The sequence below is a fragment of the Plecotus auritus genome, assembly GCF_963455305.1.
Source record: "Plecotus auritus genome assembly, chromosome: 3".
NCBI lineage: Eukaryota > Metazoa > Chordata > Mammalia > Chiroptera > Vespertilionidae > Plecotus > Plecotus auritus.
Window position 1 is genome coordinate 214,082,633 of NC_137772.1, and position 15,951 is coordinate 214,098,583.

The following is a 15,951-nucleotide window of genomic DNA, read 5'->3' on the forward strand; positions in this document are numbered from 1 at the left end:
ACTAAGGGTTTTTGGCATATATTTGTACCAAAACAATAAATTGAATGAAGAAGCAAATATGAGAATCTTGCTATCTTTTATTAAACCAGACACTAAAAAACTTGTAAAAATAATGCCAACCTTCTCACTATATATTTTTGAAAATATAGTTATTTAAATTAAATTATGTTGTTAATTTAAAGAGAATAAATATGCTTAAATTTTTCAGTTTTAATTTCTAATATGATAAATATTAATAACTATAACCCATATCAACGAAAGTTCTTTGGGGCCCTCAATAATTATTTAAGAGTGTAAAGGGGTACTGTTACCAAAAGTTTGATATCTCATGTTCTAGGGCAAGTAAGAAGTGTGTTATTAATCCAAGCACTTTGTTCTTTTTTTTTTTTTTTTTTTTTTTTAAATATATTTTATTGATACTTTACAGAGAGGAAGGGAGAGGGATAGAGAGCTAGAAACATCTATCAGCTGCCTCCTGCACACCTCCCACTGGGGATGTGCCCGCAACCAAGGTACATGCCCTTGACCGGAATCGAACCCGGGACCCTTCAGTCTGCAGGCCGATGCTCTATCCACTGAGCCAAACCGGTTTCGGCAATCCAAGCACTTTGGATTCTGAAAAATTTTCTTGCCCCGGTATAGGAGGAACACTGTCGAACATGTGTAGGGCCTCACACAGGAGAGATGTATGATCTGGTCCATATTTCCCAGAAGGTTTTAATTTTGGAACTGGAATTGCTGATGTGGTCTGTAAGTTCTGATTTCATGAATAGACAGCTTCTCATCTGTTTCTGCTTGGCTCCACGATTTGATTTTCACACTGGCCTTGGCTACCTAATCTCCCTAGTGCCTAGATCACAGTAGATTCTCAAAGAGCCAGACAGTCAGTTGGTAGAGGTATCTGGTATAGAATCTGGTGGGTGCATTTATTCATCCAGCATGTTTTCTGAGTGCTTGTTATATGCTAAGCACTGGAAATAGAGTCAGGAGCTAGGCAGGTGTGCTTCCTACTCTTACGGAGTTAGGCTTTTTTTTTTTTTTTTTTTTTTCCCCAGGAAATCCCCTTTATTTTCCTTTGGAGTTGGGGGCCTGTGGTAACCAGGGCAGTGTAGCATCTAACTGAATTGCTAATGGAGTGACTCTGCAGTGACTCCTGCATTTGCAATAGTATCTCCTCTTAAAAAAAATCAAGATGGAAAGCTGTGCTACCAGGGATCCTTCCCCACCACCCTGACATTTTCCTCTTCCTTCTTTTGGGCTGTATTTTGGACCAGTCTATATAAATTAAAGTTATTACTTGAGAATAACCAGAAAGATCAACTCAGATCTATTGAGTTTGGTATTGAAGGGAGGAGCTTAGTACAGGAAGACAAGGCATTGGCATGTATGTGTGGGCAGTGGTAATAGTCATAAATGCTGTCTGCGCCTGAAGGGCATGTTCTCCTCCTCAATCTTCAAAGTACATCCGTGAGGTGGGTAGTGATATCACCTTCTTATGATGAGGAAACAAACTATAGAAAAGTATTAATATGGGGGATAGTTGGCTTGCTAGTAAACCCATTGGTAATTCCTGGTCCCTCCCTGTGCTTCCTCCCACTACCTCCTCAGAACCTTTCATGCCTCACCCCACCTGCCTTATGTATGATGTGCATGGTATTGATACTATGGTAGGTGTTCCTGGATGTGACGGCGGCTGTTGTCACCAGAGGTGGTATAACCTGCCACCATGCCAGCTGCACCGTGCCTACCCCTGTGGATGAGCTGCCACTCACAGGGCTTTTGATAGATGGAGCCGTGTAGCTTGGCCTCAGGTAGCTGCCTAGTGGCTTTGATCTGAGTAACAGACAACATTAGGGTAATCATCTTAATTTTGGCTGGCAGCTGCTGCCATTCTTCAGCTGTCAATATGGAAAACAGTGTAAGGTTTGAGAGGACTTGTGTGACAGTTTGCCAAAAGTGTATATCTGGATGCCATATGTCACTAATTTGGGGATTCTGATGTGTATCATCTTTGTTCCCTGGCTGCTTATAGATAGCATGGCTTTAATGACTTAAGAGGGAGGAAATCTAACATTTGAATTTCTGTTTTTATGCCAGTATTTCATCTCTCTCTCTCTCTCTCTCTCTCATTCTCTCTCATTCTCTCTCTCTCTCTTACAATATGACTGGTGCTCTAAAAGCCTGACACTTCTGTCTCTTAATCTTCACAATAACCTTGTGAGTTGCTGGATTTAATTCTGTTTTACAAGCAAAGAAGCAGATGCTCCACATTTTAGTAACTTGCTCTGTGTGGCTGTGGCAAGCCCAGGCCTGTCTGGTTCTCAGTGCCCTTTCCTTAAACAAAGAAAAGCCCCTTGCATGCAGAGGTATCCCAGGCTGGCTCAGATTTCACCGCTTTGATATTGATGCTTATTCATTCAACAGATGTGTTTTGGACACCTATTTATTTACCAAGCCCTGGCAGGAGAGAAAAGAAGAATAAGGCACAGTCTCATTCTTTAGTTTAAGGGCACTCCACTTATTTGCATCTGTGTAATCAGGTGTCTAGAAAGGCTGTCAGATCACAGAGTAGCTGTGATAGGATATTAGATAGTTGTTTTCCTGGTGTAAAAAAGCAAGGAATTCATGGCTGTAAACAAAAACAAATTAGAAAACATCATGGCTTGTTCACTTAGAGTGAATCTAGTAAAGAGTGGGTGGCAAAGAGATGATGAGAGATAAAAGTGGGCAAGGAGAGTCTTTTCCTGTAGGAAGTAGGGATCCATGGGAGGTCATTGTATTTATTTTATGAACTAGAGGCCCAGTGCATGAAATTCATGCACTGCAGGGGGGCTGTCCCTCAACCCAGCCTGCACCCTCTCCAATCTGGGACCCCTCAGGGGATGGGGCCTAAACCAGCAGTCGGACATCCCTCTCACAATCCGGTACTCCTGGCTCCCAACCGCTCACCTGCCTGCCTGCCTGATTGCCCCTAACTGCTTCTGCCTGCCAGCCTGATCACCCCCTAACCACTCCTCTGCCAGCCTGGTCACCCCTAACTGCCCTCCCCTGCAGGCCTGGGTTCCCCCCAACTGCCCTCCCTTGCAGGCCTGGGTCCCCCCCAACTGCCCTCCCTTGCAGGCCTGGTCCCTCCTAACTGCCCTCCCTTGCAGGACTGGGTCCCCCCCCTCTGCCCTCCCCTGCAGGCCTGGGTCCCTCCCAACTGTCCTCCCTTGCAGGCCTGGTCCCTCCCAACTGCCCTCTTCTGCCGACCTGGTCACCCCCAGCTGCCCTCTTCTGCTGGCCTGTTCACTCCTAACTGCCCTCCCCTGCTGGTCTGATCACCCACAACTGCCCTCCCCTGTAGGCCATCTTGTGGCGGCTATCTTGTGTCCACATGGGGGAGCCATCTTTGACCACATGGGGGAGGCCATCTTGTGTGTTGAAGTGATGGTCAATTTGCATATTACTCTTTTATTATATAGGATAAGGCTTAAAATATTCTTTAAGCATTTTAGTTTTGTCTGTAAAAATGTTCATTTTAGAAAATTTGGAGACTGCAATACAATAAAATTTAAAAATCACACATAGTTACATTCATAGATAACCACTATTAATATTCTAAATAATATCAGAATATTCTATAAATAATATGCTGATTTATTTAATAAATATTTTGCATGTTATTAAAGTTCTTTTTAAAAAATATTTTTATTGACTTCAGAGAGGAAGGGAGAGGGGGAGAGAAATAGAAACACCAATGATGAGAGAGAATTGATTGGCTGCCTCCTGCACGCTCCACACTGGGGATCAAGCCTACAACCTGGACATGTGCCCTTGACCAGAATTGAACCAGGCCTATTCAGTCTGCAGGTCGATGCTCTAACCACTGAGCAACCAGCTAGGGCTTAAAGTTCCAATAATTTACTCAGTTATTATAAAATATTCCATATATTTACTTGGCCACTTCACTATAGTTGGACAAATAGTCTTTTTGCTATTATAGAATAGCAGGTTAGAAGTATTTTTCTTTGTCATAAAGTTTTTGCTATATTTAGAATTTTTCCTTAGAATAGATTACTGGAATGAATTTCTGGGTTAGAGTATGAACACTTCTCAAGTTCTAGAGCCTTTTAAGTGATGTGTACTAATTGATAACCCTACAAGCTCAATGAAATGTTACATAATAATCGGTTTTCAAAAATTATTGTTTGTCAATTTGAGAGGTAAAAGAGTCTGTATTTTAATTTGTATGTCTTTGATTATTAATGAGGCAAATTTTTTCTATATGTTATATTACATTATCTGAATTGTATCTTATTTATTGTAATTCATTATCTGAATTGTCTGTTCATGTTCCTCATGGAATAATAATAATGGCAGGAAGCCCTGATATGGCAATTGCTGTGAACCACTGCTCTAAGCACTTCAAGTGCTAACTAACTTAATCACGTTCTGTGAGATTATGTTCACAGATGAGGAAATGAGGCATAAAGAGGTTAGATAACTTGCTCAACGTTGTACAACCAGTAACTGACAGAGCTGGAACTGGAAACTAGGGCATCTGGCTCCAAAGGCCAGGCTCCTAATGCTGACTTGTTCTCTGATCTAACCTGTACTTATGATCTTGTTGGTTATGGTGCTCTCCTCCAAGTTCTATACACAGAAACAGACACACCCCCACGAGGCTGCTTTTTATACCTGTACTAGTGCTACTTATGGAAATAAGCCCTGCACTGATTGGACCCCTAGTGTGTGCTTTGCTCTTATGTAAATGAGTCAAGAGGATGGAGACCAGTGGTTATGTAGCATTCACCTAAGGATCCATACATATATACAACTGTTTAGTCAATGTCTGTTTGGAATGAATGCAAGGAGGGTAAAGAAGTTGATTATCCATTTAAGAAAACAACTTACAGCCTTGGTCTGTGTTGCTAAGCGGTTAGAGTTTTGGCCCAAGGACCTAAGGATCTGGGTTCAATACCTGGTCAAGGGCATGTACCTGGGTTGCAGGTTTGATACCCGGTCCCATTGGGGCACCTGCAGGAGGCAGCCGATGAGTGTCTCTCACATCAATGTTTCCCTCTCTCTCTCTCTTTCTTCTCTCTCTCTCTCTCTCTCTCTCTCTCTCTCTCTCTCTCTCTCTCTCTCTCTATATATATATATATATATATATCTCGCTCCCATTTTCTCTAAAAATTAATGGAAAAAATATCCTTCGGTGAGGATTAACAACAACAACAACAACAAAAAGAAAATAGCTCACACATTTTATAAAAGTAGAAAATATGGTTTTGTACCATGCAGACCTGGGTTCAAATGCATACCAGGTAAGATAGTGTTACTTCTCTGTTTGAGTTGTTAGGATTAAATAAGAGAATGTTTGCAATGCATCTAACATAGTGTTTAATTAATGTCCTCTTCCCAATGTACTAGTAAAGTGCCTGGTACTGTTCCTGGTACATAGTCAGTGCTCAGTAGTAGCTACTAACTCATGTACTATTAGCTGCCATTAAAAATGATTCACATAGAATTTTTAATAGCATGGGAAATTTTCTATAATAAAGTTTAATTAAAAAAACAAAGAGCTTATCAAATAAAAATAAAAACAATATTTCAAAAAATAAAAAGGAAAATTATGTAAAAAAACAAAGCATAAAATAGTTTTTGTAGAGGAGTCACATCTTGCTTTAAAAAGCAAAGGAAAGGACTGGAAAGAAATACATAAAAATGAATAATCACTCAAATATTTGTGCATCTGTCTTGCCAGTGCAATAGGTTCTGAGGAAACACAGGTGAATAAGATGTGGTTCTTCTTTAGGGGGAAGTTTTTTTTTTTAATCCTCACCTAAAGATATTTTTTCCATTAGAGAAAGTGGAAGAGAGGGAGGGAGGAAGGGAGGGAGAGAGAGAGAGAGAGAGAGAGAGAGATTGGTTGCCTCCTGCACGTGCCCCCGACTGGGGCAGGAGGATCAAACCTGCAACTGAGGTGCATGTCCTTGACTGGGAATCCAATCCATAACCCTTCGGTCCTAGGGCCAGTGCTCTAACCACTGAGAAAACAGACCAGGGCTAAGGGAAGTTTTAATGCAGGGAATGAGGATCATAATCCCGTGCAGGATGAAGTAGAGGAAGAAGTCAAGCATGGGGCATTGATTTCTGGCATGAAGAAAGATGATGGTAGAATCATCATTTAGGACACAGGATTTAGACTAGGAAGATCATGAACTTGGTTTTGGACACATTGTGATTGTCCAGTGTGGCTCTATAGGCTAGTGGGTACATAGGTCTGGATGAGTGGGGAGGTTTACTCTATAGGTGAGGTTTGAAGTTGTGGGAATCAATAAGAGAAATTAGACGGGATGTTCCTCTCAATATCAACTCAAATAGGGTTTAAGAATTTAGCGGTTAATAATAATAAGCTGTGTAACTTCTCTCATCTGTTTACCACTATTAATGAATACACATCTTCTTGATTGGTGGTGAGGGTGGCTGATCTCGTTTTGTAAGATGAGATATCTGAAAGTTTACTGCAATAGAGACTGTACCGCCTGAAGTTCTGCTGGCCAGAGGTTTTCTACATTAAAAATGTTTTCTTTCCTCTATAATCGAAATCTTGAGTGTGTGCCTACTATGGGAAAGGCACTGTGCCAGGTACTAGAGATTCAAACATCAGCCCCTCAAGTGAAAAATAGTGTGGTGGAGAAAGAGAATGAGGGTGTAAATCCCGGGAGAGCTGTCAGACCTTGAGTTTACTCATCTGCAAATGGAGATGGTAATACATATCCCAAAGGCTTATTGAGATGATTCATGAGAACATGTGAAGCTCCTGGCACACAGGTGCTCAATAAGTGGCAGTACTAAGGTTGGCAGGCGTGTACACAGACAGCATTACTGCAGGTTGTTGTAAGAAATAGGAGAGTGACTAGTCCTATGTTTGCTCGGAGGCTTCACAGAAATCATGGTCCCCCAAGCAGTTTTCAGGGTGGATGTTTCATGCATGAAGTCTGCCCTGGTCATTGTCAGAAAGTTAATGCTTCTTTTTGTCCTTAAATCATGTTGCTTTTACTTCTTTTTAGTCTGTACCTCACTACATACACTTTTGAATTGTAAGACAAACAGGGGATTTAGGGATAGACACACCTGGATTTATATGGCAAATCTAACACACCTGCTTTGTGACCTTTGGCAAGAGTCTTCATTTCCTGGAATTTCAGTTTGTAATTTTGTAATATGGGTGTAGTACATGGATGATTTTGAGAATGTAGGGAAAAGAGCTAAGGCCCTAGCTGCCTTGTGAACCCCAAGCTGAATCTAACATATTTATAGTTTCATCTTCCCTTATGCTTCCGTATAACATGCAATAACACACAGTATCTCTCCTACTGCTGTTCCCTAGAAGAAAATCTGTTCAAGTGATGGAACAGCATTGTGGTAAGAGCCAAGGGCTGAGTGGCAGTCTCAGCTCTGTCAATTATTAGCTCAGTGATCATGGGCAAGATAATTATCCTCACTATCCCTCAGTGGGTTTGTTTTCAGCCGTAAAAATGGGAAAAATAATAGTATCTCACTCGTTGGATTGTTGTGAGGATTAAATGAGTCATACAGAGACCCAGATTTATGCCTGGCACATAAGCAGTGAAAAATTCTTAGGAGTTACTTCTACTCCCATTATTCCTCAAGGTATGGTTCCCTTATAGATATCACTTGCTTTTTTAAGGCCTTCCCCAGTCTTCCCATACTATTATTTGCCCTCTGTGAAGTTGATGGGCCATTACATTTGAGCACTTACTATGTTCCAGCCATGCTCATAGGCATATTACAATTGTTATTTTACTCAGACCACCCAGCATGTTCTCATTTTTTATCCCACCTACTCTCTGGGATAGAGCAAATTCTTAAAGACCCAGCGTCCAAGGAGGTCCAGTCCCTGGCAGAGGGACTCGGACCCAACAGTTAGCATAGTGGAGCAGGGTCAAGAAGAAACTTCCTCCCCAACAATTGGTGCAACGAGCAGGGTCAGGAGTGTGTGCAGGTTCGAGAAGCAGCTGTGCTCCCACACGATATAAAGTCTTTTTTTTTTTTTTTTTTTTTTTTAGATATATTTTTATTGATTTCAGAGAGGGAGCAGGAGAGAGAGATAGAAACATCAATGATAAGAGAGAATCATTGATTGGCTGCCTCCTGCAAGGCCCCACTGGGGCTCGAGCTCACAACCTGGGCATGTGCCTCTGACTAGAATCGATCCGAGGACCCTTCAGTCCACAAGTTGATGCTCTATCCACTGAGCAAAACCAGCTAGGGCACCATATAAAGTCTTTTTTCCCTTTTCTCTTTGGAAAAAGATGAGACGGACAAATTAACTAATAATATACCATTTTACAGATTGAATCTTTTGACAGATATTTATTAAGCAATTACTATATATGTAGGCCCTGTATTAAATTCTGGGAACATGGTGAGCATAAATAATCCTGGTCCCTGCCCACATGTGGCTATTTACATCTAAATTAATTAAACAAGTAACAAAAACTTCAGGTCTGTACTTGCACTAGCCATATTTTAAGTGCTCGGGGGCTTTTGGGTTGGATAGTATTGATATAGAACATTTCTATCATCACAGAAACTTCTATTGAGCTGTGCTATTCTAGAACTGGAGGCTGACAGTGATCATATTCTTAGATCTTTCTTGGCTTCTGTCAGAGAGGAAAATTTTCTCCTCTTCTAGATGGTTTAAGAATTAAATTGAGATGAGACAAGTTAATTGGAGAAAATCAGTTTAATTTCATCGGAGGCTCAAAGACAGTCAGGCAATTGACAATGGTTTATATGCCATCCAGAGCTAAAAAGAAGGAATAGGCATCTGGGACTTCACATGGAGATGTCAAAACAAATGTTTGGTAAACGTTTGCTATGCCATACAAAGCCAATTAGAAGGAGTACTCTGAATAAGCAGGCTTTGCTAAGTTCCCCCAGCTCACCACACCTCATATTATTTAAGTTATCCCTGGTGATAGCTCCTCTTCCTGGAACAGGCTATCTAAATCAGTGGTTCCCAACCTTTTTTTTGGCCATGCCCCACCTAAGCACCTCTAAAATCCTGATGCCCCCTTGTGACATATAATTCTTATTATTCAAAAAGTGAACTCCCATTCACGTGGAGGAAGCCTAAAAGGCCATTAATTTAGTCTAAACAAGCTTCCAAAGAACGTGGCATCCATGAAAGAGAAAAATAAAAGAACGAAAGGACAGTTGAAGTACTGAGGAAGAAATCACTAAGAAATTGTTAAAAATAATATAAAGGGATATGAAAAAATAGCAAATAAAGTTTCAAAACATAATAGAGAACTGAAATGCACAAATATGTCCACAATATATATACTGTATCTGAGGCCCCTAGAATCATAAGAAATGCAAAACATTCACTGTTAATAACTCATTCTCAAATTGCCCCCCTTAAAAATCAAATTGCCCCCCTGTGGGGCATGTGCCCCATGTTGGGAACCACTGATCTAAATTCTTTTAGGCAGTTAAGGGGGAGGTAAAGAGCTCTTTCTGGGCCTTTTGTTTCTTAAAAATAATCAACCTAAAATAAACCTCATGCCAAAGAGACATGCTTTCCGACACCTCCCTATCCTACAAAGAATTCTCCTCCCTCGTTTTTTTTTCTGTGAAGGGGAGCAAAGAAACGGGGTGGTAACTATTAGGGTTGGAGCACATGGGATGATGGAAGGCTTTTTTTTTTTAATGTGAAAACTACAGTGTGTTTGTATGGTGATGGGAATGATCAGGTAGAGAACAAGAAATTGATGATGCCATGAGTGAAGTTACTGAAGATTGAGAAGACAAGGAAAGGGAATCCAAACACAAGTGGAGGTTGAGAGGGAAGTAGGAGGGAGTTCTGTCTAGTTGATTTGATTTTCTTAAAGTAGAAAGCAGGTTATGAGCCAATGGGAAGCTGTAGGTGTATTAGAGGTTTGACAGAAGAGGAATAAGAATGCAATAGTAACTTTGGAAACAGGGAAAACAAATATATCAGAGATGCAAAGCCTTGCTGGGCAGCTTTGGGGCACATTGAGGTTTGTGGTCTTGACTTTAAAGTGAAATCACTTTTAATTTCTGTGTCTTTTCCAGCAATGTTTTGGGTGCAGAATATGTGGACATCTAGGTTTTACAAGGGTGAGCCTGGCCAAGTCAGTACAATTGAGGAGGTTGGACTTTATCTTGAGGGTCCTGGAGAGCTACTGAAGATTTGAGCAGAGAAGATTTGGGTGTCAGAAAGGTGTTCCAGCTCACTGGGGCGAGAGAGGCTTATTTGTAGGAGGAACAGTAGTTCGATGCAATAGGACCTTAATCAAACACCTGCATAGATCTGTTTTAGAGTGCTTAGATGTTAGCTCAAGAACATAGAGGGCCTTTTCAAGGATTTTTTGAGTACTTACTATATATAGCAGGTTCTGGGGTGACAAGATAAATCAAACAAGGGTTTGCCTTCCCAAAGCTCTCTTGGATTTAGATGACTTGTAATTATTTTTAGTTATTTGGGGACACGGAAAAGGGGAGGATCGATAAACACTGGGTTAGAATCAGGGAAGCCCTCCCAGAGGAAGTGACATTTCAGATGAGCTTTGAAAGAGTAGGCCCTTAGGGAGGGAAGAGAAGTCAGGCAAAGGGAATAACGTAAAATGTATAACTAGAACAAATGCTGCATCATGGAAAATGTGAGGTGAGGCACTTCTTCCATTAACCAGCAACTAAATAGAACTAAGGAATTCTCTGTTTTGTGACAAGGGTAAGGCATCTGGTCCCTAACTGTAGCAAAAAGGGCTTAAAAAAGTGAAGGTTTTTAAAAATGGTGATCTTTTTACTTAAAAAAAAACAAAACAAAACAAATTACCTGCAGTATTCTAGCTATTTGTACTATAATTTGCTCATTTAAGAATAGTGTGAACTTAAGATGCCTTTCTGGCCTTTTCTGGTATGCTGTTAGAAAATATTAACTATGGTAACACTGACCTATCTGTCATACAGGGTTCTTAGAAATCAGTCCTTATCACTTGCTTTTAGTACTTTATTTCAAGTTAAATGATTTTAAAGTCCCTCTCCTTAGACTTTTGAATAAGGTATAGTGTCTATATATTTTTAAGAAGGAGGAGTGTATGACCTTGGTTCATGGCTGTTATTGTGTAGATTAAATGAGCTAAGGCCTATAAAATGGTTAGTATGGAGGTTGTTTTCTCCCTTAGTCCCAGCTTTCTTTCTGACACAATTTTCATTCTTTGCTCCTTAAAACATTGTATCCTGACCATCGTCTGTTCTAAGGACCCCAGAATCAGGTGAGGCACGCTCTCAGGAAAACTAGTAGTGGTTATTAGGTAGGGAAAGTGTCAGGTTAGTGCACACATGCGTGTGTGTGTGTGTGTGTGTGTGTGTGTGTGTGTGTGTCTGCGCGCAAGCACACACGTTCAGAAGCTGAAAGGATTGGAAGGCGCTCAAAAATGTGGATTGTGTTTGCCAGGTCATAAATGTGGTTTCTCACAGCCTTAAGAAACCAGCAACCCTTTCACCTAAGTCTGCTTCAGTCTGGCAGTATCCAGACAAAGAGGTGGGAAGACATTCATTTATTTATTTATTCAGCAAATACACCTAGCTGGCTACCAGTGTAAGAATATGACAGAGCAAGGACGTATGAGAGAGCATGGCTACTTGGACGGCTACAGGTGGCTTGGCATGGCTGGAGTTGTAGACTCTTCAGTTTTCTTAAAATATCCGTGACAAACCTAAACCTGAGAGGAACAAGAAGGAAGAACTGTAAGGGGAAGTTGTATGTTGGTGGAATTTGTCACTTCGTTTCAGGATTAGTCAGGGTAGACTAGTAACTTCCTTTAGGGAATTGCCAGGCTGACTAATCCATTACCTGAAGGCAGTGGGTCCCTCACTTTGCTGTTCACTCTATAGAATACCCAGGAATTAAAAAACAACAACACTCATGCCCAGGTGGCACCCCATACCCATTCCATCCCAATATCTGGGGGTGGAAACCAGGTGCCAGCGTTTTTTATAAGATCCTCCCGCGATAACACTGGGCAGCAAAGTTCTGGAGTCACCGCCTTAGGGCATAGTCCAGTTTTGTTCATTTAAAACCCACTCTTATTTTGGGTTCTGGTTCCACACATTCCTTAAATTGTTTTTGTTCTTTTCTTGGGTTGGGGGCGCTATCAGCAGGAAGAGGATGTGGCGTCACCCACTTAGGGGATCCTAGTTAGCTGAGCCACGGGCGTAGGTCGCCAGGGCTGCACGAGCAGTGGATTTTTGCTTTGTCATTCTGACTCTGGCTCTCGGCCCACCCGCTCAGCTCAGAGAAGGGCGTGGCTTCCTGTAGCCACTGGGACCCAGCAGCCAGTCCCACTGTTCGCTGCAGTCCCGCATTGCATCGCAGCGGACGGTGTGGGACACCCGAAGAGGGCCCGAGGCCCTGGAGCGCGTGTGCATGTAAGCCTTGGGTTAACTGACAGCCGACCCGCTCCGAGCGAGCGGCTGTGAGCACGCCGGGGACCCGAACACCGCCTGCTGGGTGCCTCGGGAACGCAGGGAGGGGGGATGTTGCAGGCGTGTCTGAGTGAGGGTGAGGCTTTTCTCGGGCAAGTGAGCTGCTCGGCGTTCTTCGTTTAGTCCCGGTTAGTGGAAGCTTAGCCTGTGGTAGGTGACACCGGCCCCCTGGTGGTTTCCTTCCTCTCGCTCTTCTTTGTGGAGACAGTTTGCTTGCATAATATCTGAGAAAATGGGTTTTGTATCATTTCTTAGTGCACGAGCTTGATAGATCCTCAACAGCATTAAGAGAGTGCAATAATTTAACGACGCTTTCCCAGGATTTTCACACCATTGAATCCCCGGAAATCCGGAGAGGTTGGCAAACTATATGTATTTACATGTTTAAGGCCCAGAATCATATGACTCCCCTAGGCAATTAATCGGGGACAGCTGAGAGTGGAGCCAGTGCTGTAATCTGACTTTTTTCAGGCGATACAGGGTACTGTATAAAAGCACACACCACACTGCCTCAGTGTGGATCCTAGATCTGCTGTTGACCAGCTGTGTGACCTTGGGCAGGTTAGCTTTTCTGTGCCTCAGTGTCCCTATCTGTGACATGGACCTGATAGGCCTTGCTTCAAAAAGGCGGTGAAGATTGTGTTCATATATGCAAAGCTACTACAGAAGTGTGTTAGCTATTATTGTTATTATCAAACAACTATACTTTTAAGTGTTGGTGTGGTTTTTGTCTCACGAATGGGCCTGATATCAGTGTAACTGGAGTCTTTAATTCTATCACTGACTCATTCTCTGAGTTAAAATTGGACCATTAGGTACCATATGCCATGGAGGGTGTTGCTGTATTGCTTAGGGTAAATAAACCACCCTAAGTGGAAAGAGTGTTCGTAATTCTGCCCTATGGATTCAAATTTCAAAGAAACGTTGGAAGTTGGAGTTTGACGTCTTGTATAGATGCAGAGTTTAAAGGAAGATTAAGTGGGGAGGTGTTTTATAAACCTCTCAATGCCTCAAGCTTCCTTTTGGAGGCTTTCCTGGATTCCGGATGCACTGGGAAGGTAGCACGAGTATGTTTAGCGAGACTTAGTTGAGTCTGACCGGAAATTCGTAGCTGGCCTCGAGGCCATTTCCAGCTTGGGTGGTCCCGGGTCCGGGATCCGAGATCCCAGCCCGGGCGCGGGCCGAGGTCGCCGTCAGGGCTGCGGCAGGTGGCGCTGTTCCGCGGGAGGCGCTGTGCGGGTCGCCTGGGGGCGCGCACTTGGGTACGCGGAAGCCCCGCCCCCGGCGCGCACTTCCCGCCGCGGCCCTGAGCGCCGGCCTGACCCGCGCCCCTCTCTGCTTCTGTGCCACAGAGGACGGGCCGCGCCTCGAGGGAGCGCTGGCCGAGCTGACCTCGGAGACCGACGTTCCCGTTGTGTTTGTGAAACGGAGAAAGCTAGGCGGCCATGGCCCGACCCTGAAGGTAGGTAGGAGACGCTAACGTTCCTTTCGCCCGCTGAGCTGGGAGTGGGCCCGGCGTGGTCGCGCTCCGCCTTTCAAAGCCAGGGCGGATGTGCACCGAGCTCCAAAAGGAGCCGGTCCTTGGGAAATGATAGACACACCGGGGCTAGCCCACGTGTTACTCGAAGTTGATGAAACGTTGGTAAAGCGAACTGGCGAAGGGAATATGTAACTCTTCTCATCTTTAAAAATGCATTTTTGAAGTGTCCCTTTCCTCCTATTGTCCCTTCTTCTTTCCCAGTAAACCTAAATAACTTAGGACCTTCTAGGAGAAGTGTAAACTTGTTTAGGGAACTGCTGGGAAAAGGGGACCAGGAAATGCTTAGCGTTTTTGGTTCCTAGCCTGTTTAATTCTCTGGGAGGGAAACCCAGAAACCCCGGCGCAGGGGAGAGCAACCAGGAAGCTCGTTGAGTGCTTTTAGTTTTCTTCAGATGTCTCTTTTCTAGCCCAGAGTTAGCAATTGTGTGGAAGGAAAAGAGAAGTCTTTCCTTTGGCTGGTGGCAAGCGTGGTGGCACTCCTGCCCTAGGTCCCTTGAGGGAGGGATAGGTCATGCCCAAAGGCACTGGCAAAATGCTTGGAGGCTGGTTTAGGGCATATGTAACATGGAAGATCTACATCGGGTTGGTTACCAGGTTAGAAAGCCTATAATCCCATCACCTTGACACATTTCTGCTAATTATCTTTTTGTCCTTGTCTGTTTATATCTATGTAATTTTTGAAAAAACGGAACTCACATTTGAACACATTGCCTTCTGAGAAAGTAAACCTGTGGCACAGTTAAATGTAAAATCTATTTAGATATGTGTGCCTTTAGGAAGGATATTAGCAATTAATTTACATTTTTATTATTTTTCTAAAATTTTTATTTACGTTTTTGAAAAATGGGTATAGGAAATGGAGATGGACTTCAAAGACAAATAGCAAATTAATGGACAATAAAGAGATAAAAAGGCTTTTGGCTTCATTTAAACTATATTGTGTTACTCAGACCTTTAGTTTGCAGGGAAAATGAGACAAAGGTCTCTTAATATTCCTGTCTGATTGTTCTCTTTGTTCCACCTGTTTCATAAAATTGCACTTAAAAAGTTATATAGGCGTTTGAGCTTTATATAAATTCTACAGATGATCCTGGTTTTAACATCCATGGGAGGAAAAAGAATCACTGTTTTTATATGCTTTGGACCCATTTTATTGATATAATCTGATGTTTTCAATTCCATGTGATCATAGGTAATTTCAGACATTTAGGGAAGTGCAACAACATGAATGAAAAGCACACTACCAACTCACAATTAAATCACTTAGCACATCTCTTTTAAGTAAACTTACCACTCAGCTCTGTATCATTTGGTTTATTTTGGGTTTTTAATGAGTACTAAGGAATGGAGGAAGAGACACAAGATAAGGACCACTGGTTTGAAACGTTTGTGAATTTCCAGCCGATTGTTGCCCACATTTGGGGCTAACTGGTGGGTTTTGAAAACCTTTAAGGAACATTGGGTTTGAGTAAAGAAAGGCATTTATTTAGTGGAGAATTGGGTGATTGTAAGATTAGTGTTAAAATCCTAAAGTCCACACCTTAAAAAAAGGTTAAGGTTTCATACTCTGATGGCAACATAAATAATGGAGAGGGAGTTTTTACAAATGTCTTCTCCCTTCTCTTAATAGTTTTTTCCTTTGCCTCCTTTCCTCCTCAGTAAGTAACAGTGGCAACAGCAGAACTCACCTTGCTTTCATTGTACTGTAGAAGACAAGGGAGTGAGATTCCTATTTCAAGGAACTGATAAGCTCAGATGACTACCTACAGGAAGGAGGTTTTAAAGAAGCAGTTCAAAAACTAGTCTTCGGAACACCTACACAGAATTCTCTGGAGTGCTTATTAAACATGCACCCCTGGCTTTACCTGAGGTCTTGCTAAATA

General features: G+C 42.4%; 1 protein-coding gene across 3 annotated transcripts in view; it reads left to right on the top strand.

Annotated features, from left to right (window-relative positions):
• The first annotated feature begins 12,099 nt into the window (after positions 1-12,099).
• TXNRD1 (thioredoxin reductase 1) overlaps positions 12,100-15,951 on the top strand; it is a 54,175-nt gene continuing 50,323 nt past the window's right edge. Inside the window, exons 1-2 of one of the 3 annotated variants that reach the window (XM_080662767.1) lie at positions 12,100-12,471; positions 13,881-13,990. The gene's annotated coding sequence lies outside the window, so the exon portion shown is untranslated. Of the gene's footprint in view, positions 12,472-12,514; positions 12,679-13,880; positions 13,991-15,951 lie in introns of those variants that run through there. The other 2 variants (XM_080662768.1, XM_080662769.1) reach the window with 2 other exon arrangements.